At 41.5% G+C, this 17,567-nt stretch overlaps 1 protein-coding gene across 11 annotated transcripts in view; it reads left to right on the forward strand.

Moving 5' to 3' along the window:
* Positions 1–17,567, forward strand: part of PLXNA2 (plexin A2) — a 615,006-nt gene that overhangs the window by 300,073 nt on the left and 297,366 nt on the right. The window contains exon 1 of one of the 11 annotated variants that reach the window (XM_053244553.1): positions 920–1,187. The exons of the other annotated variants lie outside the window; for them this stretch is intronic. The gene's annotated coding sequence lies outside the window, so the exon portion shown is untranslated. Of the gene's footprint in view, positions 1–919; positions 1,188–17,567 lie in introns of those variants that run through there. 11 annotated transcript variants of the gene reach the window in all.

Below are 17,567 nucleotides of genomic sequence, written 5' to 3' on the forward strand. Positions count from 1 at the left end.
AGTCATGCTTGTTACCACAAGACCAGCTCTCCTCTCCTGAGAAGAGAGAGAGCACGTGCATGTGTGTGAAAGATAGAGTACACCCTCACACAGACCTGGCCCCTGTTGTTTTACCCTTTTTAGAACATTATTTTTCATTTTATTTCTTGTATTCTCTCTGCTTACGTGTCCTTACTGTCTGAAAAGCAGCTCTTGGCATTGATGCTTATAGCTTCAGGACAAAATCTCAGCTGGCCCTAGAGCTTGTTTTGGCAACAGACATTTTCGGCTTGATAAGAGGGCAAAGAAGCTGGATAGTTTAACTAACATGTGAAAAAGAACATGTGTTCTGCCATGGAAAGGTGGCAGGTTCCCTCACCGTATAGTAAAATAGTGATATTCTGTCTTCTAGGCAGAAAACCTGAAGACCAAGAGAACCAAGTGACTTGCTTTGGATAGTGGACTGTGTTGTAAACCAAAGAACAGTGTCTGCATCTCTATCATTATGTGTATTCTTCCCAGGGGCCTGCATAGATAGGTGTGACAGAAGTCAATAATGAGGCAGGGAAATAACCAACCTGTTTCAAATTCCTGAATACGCTGAGGAAATGTGAAAGAAGCAGCCAAGTCCCCTCATTTCCAAACAACCCCCTGCTCCCATTTGTCTTGGATACATATGCTGCTCATTTTTCATACTCTGCTTTCCTGCTGCCTGCATCTTTTTCATAAGAGAGGAAGCCGATCACTGTGGAGGTTCATTTGCCAATTGTCATGCTGTCAGTGCATTACAAACAGTCTCATCTGTCTGATTTTCCCCACTTCATCTTAGCCATGTGGTTCTTTTTTCATTAGCAATGTTATTTATTTATGCCCTCCATGAGCTACTGAAGACACTTGCTGGTTTGTTCCTACCTTCCAGGGCCAGCCTGGCCTTGATTAGTTGCCCAGTGAGAGATGAAAAGCTGATTTTATGGTCTCTCCTTACTCCACCTGGAGGGAAATTCCTTCATTCAGCCCAGCAGGTGGCTACCAATCTATTGCTGAGTGAAGAGCTCAGCTTGGCAGGGTGGACCTGCTCAGTAGGATCTCCTTTCTTCCTTTTGCCTGGTAATTAGAGGTTCAGAGTGAGAAAGGGGAGATCACACATGGGGTTGGCCTATTAACCTCATCCTTGACTGATTGTCCTACCGATAAACCCCTCTGCAGCGGTGAGTTTTCATTCAGCTTTGATGGGGAGGTTAAGGGGAGGGAAATCAATGCTTCAGTTCTTCCTGTATCCCTGCTGTCTACAATAAGACATGAAAACCAGGAACAGTGAACTAGAGTGAGCTAAAGTTAGATGCTGGTAGAGTTAGGTAGTTATTACAAAAGAACTGTTCTTATTTCATGATTGTTCCTTCTTGAATAATCTTGGAAGGCATTTTCCTCTACATCTTGCTTCAGCTTCTTCAGATTCTTATGTACATAACTATCTAGAGAACATTTTCTGATGGCCCCTGATAGGGATTTCAATGGTCAGCTTGATTTTTAATGTCAGCTTGATTGTCAGCTTCCTTTTTAATATTCTAGTAATATCTGTTGTGAAATACTATATAAGTAAGAAAAATACACTTGATGTTGCAAAAATAAACATTAAATTTATCAAAGCAGGTTTAGAAAATCATAATCTGGATTAACCACATATAACCTTGCACTAAGTTTGAAATATCTTGTACATGTTGCTAGTATACTGCTGATCTTTTGGTAGACCTTGCCAGAATAAACAAGTCTCATAGCTTCCTGAGCAATTCTGTTTTTCCTGGTATCACCCTAATAAATTTTTTTCCAGAATTTGGCAAGTGTTAATTTTGCAGCAACCAAAGCACACAGTAAAAATTATTATACTCATTAAGGATGAACAATTTTAACAAAATTCAGTACACAAACTTTGTTTGGGGATCTAATAGCATGTACACATGTAACATTCCATTACTGTAATTGCCTCTAATACCAGTTTCCAAAATAAGTTCACATACAAAGCCAGAAGAATCCCATCACCTACTGCTGTCATATTATATATTTTAAACTGTTTCTGTGGTGTAAGGTGCCACTGCATAGTCACTTTAAAACAGTTCTTTTTTACATTTGTCAACTGGAAATTCCTTAGGAAATAATACATTCCAAACTACATCCAATGTTCTCTCTCTCTTTTTTTTTTCATCTGTGTGTGGAATGAATTTTGTTCTGAGTGGCAGTATCAAGGCAGTGTGTGCACACGTGCATTCAAAATAGGGCCTTCCTTATTCAACCTGAGTGGGATCTAAAATTAACTGAGGGGGCATTAAAAAACGTGTGAGCATGGACACACATGCACGCCTTAGAGGGAACACTGGGACTACTTTCACAGTGTAAATTTTAACTTCATTTGGCCATATATGGTTTTTGCTAATCTGCATAGAAGTCAAGTAAGATTCTATAAAATTTTGATAATACTTTATATTATCATACATAACTAGCTTTATCAAATTTGTAAGACATTTTAATATATTGCATGTTTGATTAAGCAAGAAAAATAATTTTGAATACCAGTACACCTTTAAAAAATCTTATCAGTCACATAGATCTTAGCACAGTACATCTAAAAAAAATTAATAGTAAAATCATAAATATTGGAGAAAATGGATTTAATTTCCATTTTGTGTGTGAGAAGAATATACGTTTGCACAATTCAAGTTAACATTTATTTCACATTTGGCCTCTTTTATTCCCCAAGCCACTGGGGAACCCTAACACCTTGGGAGCAGGCACATTAACTTTTAAAAAAATGTTGTAAGTCACTCTGAGCCTTCTGTCTCTCTCTCTCTGTCTCTCTCTCGCTCTCTCTCTCTCATATTTTTATACCACCTGAAATGTAAATCTCTAGGCAGTGTACAAATCCCAGCATTAAAATCACAGGTTAAAATACATAAAACACAATAAACACAATATAAAACAAATCATTAAAAGCATGTGAGAACAGGAAAGTCTTGATGGTCTTCCTGAAAACAAACAGAGAAGGAGAAGCTCTTAATTCAGCAGGGAGCATATTCCAAAGCCCCAAGGTAGCCACAGAGAAAGCCAAAACACTATAAGCAAAAGGCCAAGGTGTCAACCCAAAATTATGCAGTACCGCCTTCTGAAAGCTACAAGTTGTATTGGTTCCAGTCAGGAAGGACTAGAACTTATGCAAAATGATGCCCCTGAGTCCCATACTAGAAGAATACTGTGGTTGATGATATTGAAAGACTTTGGGAGGATCCAGCAGAATGAGCAGGCAGTGCCAACTCAAGCACTGTTGCCACCTGAGGCAACACCAAGATGGTGCCAGTCATGCCCCAAAGCCAGTGCAACAAAGGAAGCCATCCTGGCAGCTAGCCAAGCACTTGCTAGCTGTGAAATATGGGTGGAATGGTGGTGGTGTGTGCCTTAAGGCCTTGGTGGCAAGGATTCAGGGATAGCAAGGCAGGTGAGGAAATGCTGTGGGTGGTAGGGATGTCTACACTCGCTGCCCCAGGACGCAGGCACCACCTGAGGTCATCACTTTGCCTCATTAATGAGTCACCCCTTGAGCAAGGACACACTCGCTCTGTCTAGCTCCCAGAGTAGATTGCCCATTAGATAGATCAAAGCTATTTCAGCCCTCAAAGCAGGTCAGATGTTAAACTGAAAACAATTTAATATTTGATACCCTCTAGTTTATTTTTGGTGGGATTTGTTTTTATAACAATTAAAACTGGCAGCTAAAGTTGTGGTTACTTGAGTTGCATATATATGGTTCCATGAGCATCAGCAGTGGTTTGATAGGTGTTTATCATAACTTTTGAACTTTGACAAGTCCCGCATTGCAGAAAAGTACATAGATATTCTCTGGTTGAAAAGCTATTGAGCATTAGACCCCCCCAAAATAACTCTCGGTCAAGCCATTAAGGCCCATTTTAGGGTTTTCCTCCATTGTATTCATGAGAAAAATTAGTAAGCAAAATCCATATAGATTTGTGCATTCCCCTACAGCCCTTTTCCACATGTATTATTACATCAGTATCCCTTCTCAGACAACATTAGTTCAGAATCGGTCATCTACATGATAACACTGTGTGTCTTGTGAGACCAGTGCACTAACCTTATCTGACTGGCTCATGGCTGAGCTCCTTGACCAAGCCTCCTGTGGCACAGGCAGCTGTTTCTATTTTTAAGTAGGCTAATGGGAGCTTCTTGTATGTTCTTTTCCTCTAGTTCTCTGGGGCACTTCCAAACCACAAACACTAGAATCTGCGTTGCAGTGTGCAAGAGAATAAAGTAGGAACCAGGAACATCATATACTTGACTAGCTAGTGGTAGCCAGTCTAACCCCAGGAATGGGATTTCTGAAGAATAATGGGCTGTTGCTGTTGTTAATAAATAATAACAATAATAATAAATATGCAATAATATTCAATATATTGGTTTTTATCCTTTTAAAACTAACTGCATTTTCTAATAATATGGGTGTGGGTTTTTTAGAAGCACCATTGAATTTCTCTGTCCCTCTATCTGCTTTTATTTGGCAAGCTAGATTATTTTTCCAGGGTTCCTGTCACTCATCCATTGGTCTAGGACTCAGTCACTGTAGTTTTTAGGGAAAGAATGTGGAAGGTCTATTGTATGAGCCAGCCTTCTGTCTGCATATACCCAGCTCTCAGCATAAATCTGTTGTAGAAAATGATTTAACCTGAACTTATTCATTTCTTTTGTAAGAAATTTCATTATTTAAGATTTATAAAGGTACTGTATCGGAAAGGTCATCTGTCCCCTCAGCTGCAGGAATAATAGTGCACGTGACTCTCCTGCCTTCCTGAACAGTTGGTTAGAGTAGGAGAGCACAGGCAGTAGGAATTTATATTTTCCAAGAATTGCATTTAATCTCTCCAACTTCATACATTAGTGGAGTTCTTTAGAGATAGTAGTTTGCTGTTCTCCGATGGGAGTACAGTCTCAATACCTTCAAAGCTTGAACTGGGAGCATCAGTTTAAGGTTTGAATCTGGGTTCTGACATAAGAACATAGGAAGCTGCCTTATACCAAATCAGACCATTGGTCCATCTAGCTCAGTATTATCTATACCAAGGCTCCTCAGCTTTGGCCCCTCAGCTGTTTTTGGACTACAACTCCCATAATCCTCAGCCTCAATGGCCCATAGCCAGGGATAGCAATAGCAATAGCAATAGCACTTACATTTATATACCGCTCTATAGCCGGAGCTCTCTAAGCGGTTTACAATGATTTAGCATATTGCCCCCAACATTCTGGGTACTCATTTTATCGACCTCGGAAGGATGGAAGGCTGAGTCAACCTTGAGCCCCTGGTCAGGATCAAACTTGTTAACCTTCTGGTTACAGGGCGGCAGTTTTACCACTGCGCCACCAGGGGCTCCTGGTGAGCCCTTCGTCAGGATCGAACTTGTAACCTTCTGGTTACAGGGCGGCAGTTTTACCACTGTGCCACCAGGGATCATGGGAGTTGTAGGCCAACATGAGCAGGAGGGCCAAAGTTGAGCAGCCCTGGTCTACACAGACTGGCAGCAGCTTCTCCAAGGTTGCAGGCAGGAGTCTCTCTCAGACCTAACTTGGAGATGCCAGGGAGGGAACTTGGAACCTTCTGCATGCAAAAATGCAGATGCTCTTCCCAGAGTGGCCCTAAGACAGTGTTGTGTATAGACTTAAAAGCTTAAGTCTAAACGCTTCTTAGTCTTCAAGCCATGCCTTACAGCATCCATGTGGCGTTATGTGAAATCATTGTGTGTGTATGTGTGTGTGTCTTTGTACACACATACAATTTTATTTTAAAAGATTTATATCCCACCTTTCTCTTCCAAGGCACACAATTTTTTTTCTTAAAAAATAAATAAACCAAACTATGATGTAGAAACAGTTGTCTATATACAAAAATGATACCTTCTCAGTAAGTTCCTTAGTTTAATTTCCTATAAGATCAAGAATGCCCTTTCACGTTACCCAAGATGAATATGGGTGGTGTAATGATCAAAAGGGGGGGAAGATTAAAAAATCTCTCCTCTAGCTGTGGAGTCCCGAGTAGGCTGCCACCATCTGCTTTCTTATATGAGCAGATTCACCCTTCCAAGTAAATATTCTGAGAGTGTAAAGTGGAAAACTCTTCCCTACAAGAAAGGCTTGAGCAGTCTTAGGCCTTCAGGAACGTGTGACTAGGACAGGACCCAATAAGTAGTGACACTCTTTAACAACAACAACAAATAAAAACACAGAGAAGCCGCAGTAGAAAACGATCATGTAAAAGCCTGGGTAAAAAGCCAAGTCTTTAGAAAGCTTTTAAAGACTTGGCTTTTTACCCAGGCTTTTACATGATCGTTTTCTACTGCGGCTTCTCTGTGTTTTTATTTGTTGTATTTGTTGTATTGTTTTTATGCCAGTTTTTATATGTTTTTATACTTTTAACATGATGTTTTTATTGTCTTTTTATTGTATGTTTTTAACTTTTGTAAACCGCCTTGGGGTTATCTTTTTAACGAAAGGCGGTATATAAATGCAAAAATAAATAAAATAATAAAAAACAACAAGGGTTTATTATTAATTGGATGATAAAGAAAACTATAGAGGCATCAACAACCTAAATATAATGAAAATCAACACTTTGAAAGGTGCCTCTCTGCCCAGTTATCATGGATGACAATGGACAAAACAAATGAATGTGTGCATTATGTCTCTATCATACCACATTCTTAACAAGTAGTTCTGGTAAGAACTAATCTGCCTACTTTCCTTTCACTACCCCTACAACTGGACTAAGTTTGGTCCAGATTGGTTAGGCAGTTGACAAGTTAGCCCATTTGTGCCTCAAACGTTCACACGCCCAACATCTTGAATTGGGGTGGATGACATCATCACAAAGTATGCCTTTGTGGTGTCCCTATGTGTCCCTAGAACTGCACTAAATTTGGTCCAAATTGTTTCCTACTTGCACCTACTACAACCTTACTAAATGTGTTTAAAATCAGCTAGACGGTCCGCAAGCTAGTCCACTTGTGCCTCAAATGTTTATGCGTCTGCCATATTCAGTCGGAGTGGATGACATCATCACAAACTACACCGCCAAGATGTTCCTTTGTGTCCCTACAACTGTACATTGGTCTGGGCATTGTGAAGTTGATGGTGGGGACATACATGGATACCCTCCTTCCCTCCCTCCCCCCCTCCCTCTCAGAGAGAGAGAGAGAGAGAGAGAGAGAGAGAGAGAGAGAGAGAGAGAGAGAATGAATGCCAGGTGATCTCATAAACTCACTTTCCTTAGGGAAAGTAGGCTAAAAAAATTCTTATATTTTTCAAATTAAAATTTTAAAAATAGGCTAAAAATGGTTTCTTCCCAGTCTTATAATGCTAGCCATAACTGGCAGGAGAGACCAAGCAGCTATTATAATATGCTTTAAGATATATAGTGCTAATACATTTTTGCTGCTGCATTTTTCAGCATCTCTCTGTGTTATCTCATTCTCACTTTTCATGGAATAAAACCACCAAATCTCTTTTAATGGCTTCAAACAGCAGCCGAGAAGAATTTGCTTTTACGTGGAATATGGCCTTGTTATTTATCGATGAAGAGTAATTGAAATAATTTTATAGAGTCTGTTAATGCAGTATCCAGGGATCTAATCTATCTGCTGGATATTTATGGGTAATATTCCAGTGCTTCTTTCATTCATTACTGCTTTCATTAAGGCTCTAATCCCATTTAGAGGCTTGTTTGTCATTTTAAACTCCTCTGTTTAATCGTGCCCTGTCCTAATCCTTTTTTAACAGCACAACTGAACTTGGGGTTTTCTGGCAGCTGCAGACGGGGGAGGGGTTCCCAGCTTTCCAGCATATGGTGCTTTATAAACAGCAGGTCTCTTGTGAATGGATGAGCCTTTATAATTAAAGGAAATTGACTAAGTTTGCCAGAGGAGCTCAGCTCCCTTTTAACATAGCTCTTCTGAAACTTTTACCTGTGGGGAACATGATCACAGGGATCTATAAGGGTAAAAGGAGTTTCTGGAGCATGGGTCTTTGCAAACTTGAGCTTTTTATTTGCGTCCAAATGCAAGTTGACCTTTTTAGCATCTTGGGACTGCATGGCTGGAGGCAGAGCCTGAGTACATCCTCTGTATGGTGCAGCAGACTTGCCTACTTGATAACTGTGGACAAGACATTCCTGAGATTACAGCTGATCTCTTACCCTGGTGATCTTGGGTATAGTTTACCATCTGGAACACTAGGTGGTGTGATCTCAAGCAGCGTGCTTTCCAGTGCAGTGGTATGAAGTGCAGTGGACCTGAGAGAAATGCTGACAGCTAGCAGTGGAGCCCGAGGCTCCAGGTTCTGAGGGATCCTTGGAAAAGATTCCCTCAGCAAGACGTGTGTCCTTCAGCATGCCCTCATCCACCTCACCCAACTGCTCCCAGCTATTGCTGCTATTATCTATCTATCTATCTATCTATCTATTTCTCTTAGGCATACCCGTTGCTAATCCCATGTGTGGCAGCTCTTGCGACAGTTTGTATTACACAAGTTGCTTTGGGCTATAGTTACAATAAATGTGGGGTATATGTCCTCTTGATATCATTTATTTACTATATGTACATATATAAGGTTGACAACTTTGTATAAGCACAGAATTGTTAAATCTACTTCCTAGTGGTGGCGGCTTTTTGTAATGTTTGTGGAAGGTATGTTTCACAAGAACACTAAACTTGGTGGCTATACTCCAATTTTGAATAGCTTCCCCTTGTTTATAAAATGCCTAAATATCCCTTCAGGTGGATGGTATGCAGATATAGACCTATTTGCTTGAAGAGGCAAATGACTTAAAAGCAGAAATTGTATGTAGATCTCGACACCAGGAAGCATGTGCATTATAAATGGGCAAAACAAAAGAATCTAGGTCATGATGTACAATTTGTGATAGCTATAATTTCTATGGATTCCAAATGAAAATGAATGAAAACCAGTTCAAAGACGACTTTCCTGTGCACCTACACTTTCTACCAGTTTCGTTTTTAACCTTGTCTAATTAGCAGTGTGCAGTTCTATCATATATTTCCTCACCAACTGCAGACTGCCACCACCCCAACCCCATTTTCCAAAACCTGAAGATGCTATTTATTGATGAAGATACCCTAGCTTATGCTGAGGAGCAGTATTGAGTGCATTCATCACCACCAAATTCTACAACTGACCATACAAAACTGGCGCTAGAGAGTAAGGCTTCCAGTATGCTTGAGCCTTATCACCCGCTATGTTTTATTGATGATACATTAGCTACACAAAGTGACAGTGCAACTGGCAAAGCACTAGCATGATGTGAGCAAAACACCCAGTCTCTGTTAATCGCATGGCCCTCTTTTGGGGGAAAATGCAGTAACTGTAATTTCTGAATTGTTTTTAAAGCCAGCTGTAGCGGATTTTACCCAGCCTTTGTCTTAGAGCCAGCCCACGTGAGGGGAAGAAAAATGCTGAATCATCTCCTCTCTATGCTTTCACCCACAAAGGCTTTTCCTTTAAACTTTCCTGTTTCTCCAGTAGCTTTTTCACTGCTACCACCCCCCAATTATGAACATAGTTTAACACCACCAGCACCTTGGACTTGGGTGGAATTCCAGGGAAAACTCTCCTTCTCTTACTATTAGAAAAGTACAAAAACCTTCCACATGCAAGCTTACACGTGGTGAGAAACCTGGTAGCTGAACCTATTGAGACGTGTTTGCACTAGAATAAACCCTTTTCCAGCTCCCTTTCCTGCATTAAAATACACCCAAAGAGGCTTTTTGAAATTGTAAAGAACAAAAGAAAAATAAACTTTATTCAAAATACTACAGACAGCTTCTGTCTGAGGCTCTCTCAGCTTTTAGTTACAGGTAAAAAAACACCACTCAGTAGTTGCAAGAATACTTCAAAAAGCATTCCAGCTGATATTGGAGTTGACACACTTTAAAAATTGTGGTTACCCAGTTATGGATGCAATAATATGGATGCAAGAAAATACAGAAGCACCTTTAAACTTTACATAGACTCTTTCAATGCCCTAGCTGGATGGATGGTAACAGGCTATAGCTTTCTTAGCTTAGTTGTGTTCTAGGTAAAACAACAATAGACCAGTTGCAGAGATATGCAAGGCACACGAAAGGAAAATAGAAGTCTAACGCAAACTGACTAACAAACTGTTCCCGAGGTTAAATTTCCCCCAAAGCCCTGGTAGAGGATTCAAACCCCTGCAGTCCTTATCTTTCATGGATTGCAGTCCTGCCTGTTCCAGCCTTTTCCCGGCCAAACGTCTTGCTGCCAGCCCAGCCTAGCTTCAACTGCACAAACAAATGCTTCTCTTCCTGCCTCATGGCTCTCTAGGTCCCACCCACCATGTGCTGAGTGGCTGATCCCTAGAGGTCACGGCCTGTCAGTCAGGAAAGGGTTCACTTCTGGTTACCTCTTTAGGGGAGGGCTGATCAGTGCTTGATTGTTTCAGCAGCCTGTTAACCTTTTATTTTTATTTTTTTTACAAGCATAATGATCTACTTTTTGTCTTTTGCTGTACCAGTCGTATTACTGGCACTTGAATAATGTAGTTATAGAACTCCCAGCAATTGAGGTCACCAATTATAGATAATACTGTTTGCACATGCAGCCTGTTTCGATAATCTGTCCATCAAGCATTCATCAATGGGGGCGGAGGGGGAAGCTATCCAGAAGATCTCTCTTTTCTAAATTTGCGAAACCTCCTGCCAGCCTTCGAGGCCACCTAAACTCAACAGCTGGGCAGCTAGAATAAACCTGGGTGCTACTTGGTATTTGGAAGTCAGTCAAAAATTAAAGAAGTTGTTTAGCTGGCCCAGGGAACATGGAAAGGAAGGCTCCCTCTTCCTCATCGTTGCAGGCAATCACCTCTCGATTGTGAAAAGAGCACACTGGTTGGCAGAACTGAGGATCCCAAGAACAGGAAGGGTGTGTGGCAAGAGCCAGGCATGCACAAAACAACTAGGTCTACATAGGAGCAGCGGGAGGCACATAATCACAGCCAGCAGGGGGCTAAGCAAATCCGGGTGAATAAACAGATGAACTGGGCACTGGGGAACAAAGCTGAAATCCGGTAACTACCCGAAAATCTGCGGGAGATGGCAACCTGATCTATAAGCACACTTCTTGGCCTCCTTAATGCTCTTGTGCTGAAACCGAGGTGCTGGCTATTGGTTTGAAAGAGCAGCACAAGGAAGAGTGGCACAAGGCCAAAAGTGTTAGAAGATGGAATTAAGAAAAACACAGACTTCCTTGCCTAAAGCTATACGGAGCACAGAGGAGAAGCATTAAAGGTAGTCGTACAAAGCAGCCAGAGATTTTCCCTCGTTACATCAGGAGACTACAGAGTTACGGATCTGCTTCTCTTGGGGTGACCTTTACAGTCTGACCAAAGAAACCAATTCTTCAAACTAAAGTAAACACCTGATCTTTGATTCTTTCCTACTCCTGGAGGCAATAGCATGAGATTCTTTAATATTTTAGGAGGACAGCCTTTTACAACCTTTCTTTTTTTATTTTTCAGACATTGCCACAGCCACCATTGACTACCAAGCTTTTATGGTCAGCGAAGGAAAGTTTGGTGAGGTCATTGCAGAGCAGAATTGATCTCCTTTTCCTACAGGGAGTGGGTGGTGGTAGATGATATTGCATCACCTGTAGCACCAAGGTAGCATTACATTCCCCAGGTGGTGAGGAATATGGGCCTAATTAGAGTCCCAGGAAATCAAACTACTGTGCTATTAAAGATTCTCTGGCAACATTCTGATTAAAATGGTAATTTTAATAAGCATAGCTCAATTGTTAAGTGCTCACTGAACACCTAATTACAGTGGTTATAACTCCAAAATTATTTAAAATCCTATTTTTTGTCACTTATACTAGAGTGGGAGGGATGCCTGCCCAGTAATGATTCTCCATAATTAATTTTTTTGTCTTTAAATGACTGTCAGGTATGTGTTTCTGGTTATATGGTAAAGCAGAAAAACAGCCATGGGTAAAGCCATTAGCCGATGTGAAATCAAAGTCTCTCTGTGTTGGACACTTTCCCACCTGAACTGAGAAAATTTTGAAGACTGCTCTCCTTTTATTCTTAATAAACATTTTCCCCTGAGGTCTAATGGGAAAGATTGGCAGGATAGATCATAGTATATAGATGTGCTACGTGACTCTGAATTCATTTCTAGGTTTTAAGAGAAAACCTTTGCAAATAAAATTAAGGCAGTGCATGCTTTAAGGAGAGAAGTCCAGCAAGGTGCTGAGATAGATTAGGCATGACATTCTGCAAATTGTGTCTGAAAAAACATCAAAATTTATCATTCGGCAGCGGGGTGTGTTTGTGTAAATAACATCTAAATAAGTTTAAATGGAAAATTTAAAATGAATTTAAAAGTTTTCAACCGTATAAAGTGGGTTAATTTTGTTTCCGTATGAACACTTGACATTTTCTATTTCAATTTTCAGAATGGAAAATTGAATAAAAAGAAATTGACATTTCACTCTCAAACTGCTGGTGATGGTCAGGTTTCATGATGTAGAGATAGAGGCCTGTAATTGATAGGATTCAGCCTCTCCTGAATCTCCTGAAACTTGACTCTCCTGAAGTCAAATTTTCAGCTTTGAGACCACCCTGATACTAAACAAATTGGCTTAGGTATGAAACCCAAGATGGCATCGTCAGTTAAGCAACTAACTGTACAGACCAGAACCCTGCTTTGCCAGAGATCACACACATTCAAAATAGAACTGCTAGATAGAACTGGCTAGCTGGCTAACTGCCACACCAATTCAATTCATAGGATCCTTTAACCCATGATTTTTGCTGCTCACGTTCTCCCTCTTCCTTATCTGCAGCTTCCTCTTATCTACAGTGAGGGAAATAAGTATTTGATCCCCTGCTGATTTTGTCCGTTTGCCCTCTGACACAGAAATGACCAGGCTAGAATTGGAATGGTAGGTTTATTGTAGCTGTGAGAGACAGAATAACAACAAACAAACCCTCAAAAGCCCAGTGCCCAAAAGTCAGCGATGGATTTGCATTGTAGTGAGGGAAAGAAGTATTCGATCCCTTCACAAAAGATGTCTTAGTACTTGGTGGCAAAACCTTTGTTGGCAATCACAGAGGTCAGACTTTTTTGTAGTTGGCCACCAGGTTTGCACACAACCCAGGAGGGATGTTGTCCCACTCCTCTTTGCAGATCCTCTCCAAGTCAGAAAGGTTTCGAGGCTGATGTTTGGCAACCCGAACCTTCAGCTCCCTCCACAGATTTTCTATGGGATTAAGGTCTGGAGACTGGCTGGGCCACTCCAGGACCTTCATGTGCTTCTTCTTGAGCCACTCCTTTGTTGCCTTGGCTGTGTGTTTTGGGTCATTGTCATGCTGGAATACCCATCCACGACCCATTCTCAATGCCCTGGCTGAGGGAAGGAGGTGCTCACTCAAGATCTGACGGTACATGGTCCCGTCCATCGTCCCTTCGATGCGGTGAAGGTGCCCTGTCCCCTTACCAGAAAAACACCCCCAAAGCATAATGTGTCCACCTCCATGTTTGACGGTGGGGATGGTGTTCTTGGGCTCATAGGCAGCATTCCTCCTCCTCCACACACGGCGAGTTGAGCTCGATTTTGGTCTCATCTGACCACAACACTTTTCGCCCAGTTCTCCTCTGGATCATTCAGATGTGCATTGGCAAACTGCAGACGGGCCTGTACATGTGCTGCCTTGAGCAGGGGAACCTTGCGGGCACTGCAAGATTTCAGTCCTTCACGGCGTAGTGTGTTACCAATTGTTTTCTTGGTGACTATGGTTCTAGCTGCCCTGAGATCATTGACAAGTTCCCCCCGTGTAGTTCTGGGCTGCTTTGTCACCATTCTCATGATCATTGCAACTCCATGAGGTGAGATCTTGCATGGAACCCCAGACCGAGGGAGATTGACAGTTATTTTGTGTTTCTTCCATTTGCGAGTTATCGTGCCAACTGTAGTCACCTTCTCACCAAGCTGCTTGGTGATAGTCTTGTAGCCCAGTCCAGCCTTGTGCAGGTCTACAACCTTGTCCCTGACATCCTTCGACAGCTCTTTGGTCTTGGGCATGGTAGTGAGTTTGGAAGCTGAGTGATTGCTTGCTTCTATGGACTGGTGTCTTTTATACAGGTACTGTAACAAGCTGGGATTAGGAGCACTCCCTTACAGAGGGTGTTCCTCATCTCAGCTCGTTACCTGCATATAGTGAAAAGACACCTGGGAGCCTGAAATCTTGCTGGTTGATAGGGGATCGAATACTTCTTTCCCTCACTACAATGCAAATCCATCGCTGACTTTTGGGCACTGGGCTTTTGAGGGTTTGTTTGTTGTTATTCTGTCTCTCACAGCTACAATAAACCTACCATTCCAATTCTAGCCTAGTCATTTCTGTGTCAGAGGGCAAACGGACAAAATCAGGAGGGGATCAAACACTTATTTCCCTCACTGTATGTCCTGTTTAGCAGCACTGACCATAGCATACTGTGACATTCAAAGTGGCAAGCTGTTGTCCTCCAGTCTGAACCAGGACCATAAACTTACTCCAAATCATGTGTCTGATTCTGGTTTGAAGAGCACCCTACGTAATCAATTGGTATGAGAGCATGCCAACTCACAGTTTGTTTCTGTTTCTCCTGGAATATATCTGGAAAGGTCACCTGAACTGATCCACTGATTGACTGAGCATGGGATCCTGTCTGTTTCTCATGAAGTTGCCTCTGTGCTTTCAGCGAAGGTCATAATTTTAGAATCGACAGAGTCCTTACTCTTAACCTGCACTATTACATTATTTTGTAGACTGGTATACAACACTAAATCCCATTGTTCTGCAGGCATTTTGGAATCTATAATCAGCTATCTCTTTTGAGAGAAATTACATCTCTCTCAAGATTCTCCAAGGAACACTGGGTTGAGTCAAAGTGGCTGTTTCTAAACAAAGGAAGCAGCTATTGTGATTTGAAGGAGATGTTGGAAAAGTGGGGGTTAGAATACAAAAATAAACTGTGCGGTTTGTGTGGTCCCAATAGCAGCTGATTTGCAAGGAGATATGGATTTATTCTGAAATAGTTTACTCAAATCCTGCTTTAGAATCTAGTTTGTAGCTGTTATGTTTGTGTGTGTACATGTAGCATGTTCTCTTTATCACAAAAATGAAAAGGCTTTGGGCTATAAGTACGCTAAGGTTTCTACTGGGTTTTCCTGTTGAAATGCCTACAGAATCAGATGCTGTGCACGATATTTCATCACTATATCCTGGCCTGATGCAAAGGTTTTATGTCCTCAGATGGAGCAGCTCTCAATCACGGCAACCAAGGACCTGGCTTTCTGATTTCTTTGCTCTTGACAGCCATAGTTTAGCATTGGGGTTTATCTCTGACATGTGCATGCACAGGATTGAGTAAATAGCAATGCTGGTGGCAAAACCAGGATACTATAAAGATTTCAGCAGCTTATTCAGGTTGCCTGAGTGATGTGTCTGGGATGGGAGGAAGTAGCCACATGTTTATACAAGGCTAGAGTTTGTTCATTCTTTGGAGCTTTTCTGAAAATGAGGCCATGGGTAGTGTAATAGGAATTGCTGGGGAAAGGTTCTTACCTTTATTAAATATTTATATGAAATGTTGGCCTCTAGAGTGCATATTAGCCATGTATCAAGTTTTCAGCCAGAGTTGAAATAATAATGACAAACTAGCAGTCTGCAGCCAAATACTTGACTGATGAGTAGTGATGGATAAGCTCACTTTGGATTGGCCTAGAAATGAGCACAATAATCATAATTTTATTCTCTCCCCCACCCCCAACTCAGATATATTATTATTATTATTATTATTATTATTATTATTATTATTATTATTATTAATTTGATTTCTATACCGCCCTTCCAAAAATGCCTCAGGGAAGACGAGCTGGTGGCAGCTGCAGACGGACCTCTCCAGCAGATCTCAGTGGGCGGTGGGGTTCATGCAGAAGATGGCGTTCCCTTAAATACCCAGGGCCCAAACTGTTTAGGGCTTTATAGGTTATAACCAGCCCCTTGTATTTTGCCCGGAAACATATCGGCAGCCAATGTAGCTCCTTCAATACAGGAGTTATATGGTCTCTCCAAGATGACCCAGAGACCAGCCTGGCTGCTGCATTCTGGACCAGCTATAGTTTCCGGACTACGTACAAGGGCAGCTCCACATAGAGCGCATTACAGTAATCCAGTCTGGATGTTACCAGCAGATGTACCACTGTTTTGAGGTCATTCACCTCAAGAAACGGACGCAGCTGGCGTATCAGCCGAAGCTGATAGAAGGCACTTCTGGCTGTCACCTCAACCTGGGACACCAGGGAGAGGCTCGGATCCAGAAGCACCCCTGGACTGCGTATCTGTTCCTTCTGGGGAAGTGTGACCCCATCCAGAACAGTCACTGGAGGTACTGTGCTGGGGGTGTATAGGGCCAGTTACTCTCCCCCTGCTAAATAAAGAGAATCACCACAGTAAAAGGTTCCTCTTTGCCCAGTTAGCAGGGGAAATTAGTTAATATAGTTAATATAGCTTGTGTTAATTCTGAGTCAATCTGAATTCAACCCCCTGACCCCTCACCTGCAAATCACAATGCTGTGTTTTGCAGATGGGGACTGTAGAGGCTTGCAAGACTTCACAATCCACGGTTGCAAATGAGCAGAGCACAACTCAAAGAAGAAAAGACAGCAAAGCAGATCCAACATGCATTAATTGTAAACAACCCAGAGATGCACGTTTTGGGCAGTATAGAGATATGTTAGATAGATCGACAGATAGATAGATCGACAGATAGATAGATAGATAGATAGATAGATAGATAGATAGATAGATAGATAGATAGATAGATATGCTTTGAAACAATCCTTTATCAAGGGAAAATTAAGTTATATTCTTATATAAACTGTTTGGGAAAGCTTTCATGCTGCAGTTCCTCCAACTTAAGCAGTTTAAGTTTAAGAATTAAGTTCTTAAATGTAATTTAAGAAGTGTAAATTAATTTTCTCTGGATAAAGACATGTTTTCAAAATGTGTTGGAAACAAGCACTACTAATCTGTGTAGCTGTCTTGTTATTTGGGTGACTTTCTACAGTTGTTTCTGACACACACCCCTTGTTGTGGAACATAAACCTGCCCTTGCTGAAGACTCTTGGGTAAGAGGGTGTTCAGTGGGTGGATTACTATTTTTCCCCCCACAAGGCATTTTGGGGGCTGCATCCTCTTTCCACCTCCCTAATGAAATCAGTGAAGATATCAGTGTTCCTCTCACCCTGGCGTCTTCAATGATGGGGTCCTATTTGACCATCAGAACTTTGGGTGCTAGATGGCTGTATGAAAGGGCAAACCAGAAGCTATTTTCTGGCTTAGATTTTAATATCAGTCAGAGTAGAGTTTAGTGGTATCTAATGCTCGCTTTGCCTTTGAAGTGAGACTTACTGAGCCTAAAGCTAGAAATTAGACCATGCTCTTCCAATTTGTACATGAATGG

Source organism: Hemicordylus capensis, chromosome 4, assembly GCF_027244095.1.
Source record: "Hemicordylus capensis ecotype Gifberg chromosome 4, rHemCap1.1.pri, whole genome shotgun sequence".
In the NCBI taxonomy this organism is placed as follows: Eukaryota; Metazoa; Chordata; class Lepidosauria; order Squamata; family Cordylidae; genus Hemicordylus; species Hemicordylus capensis.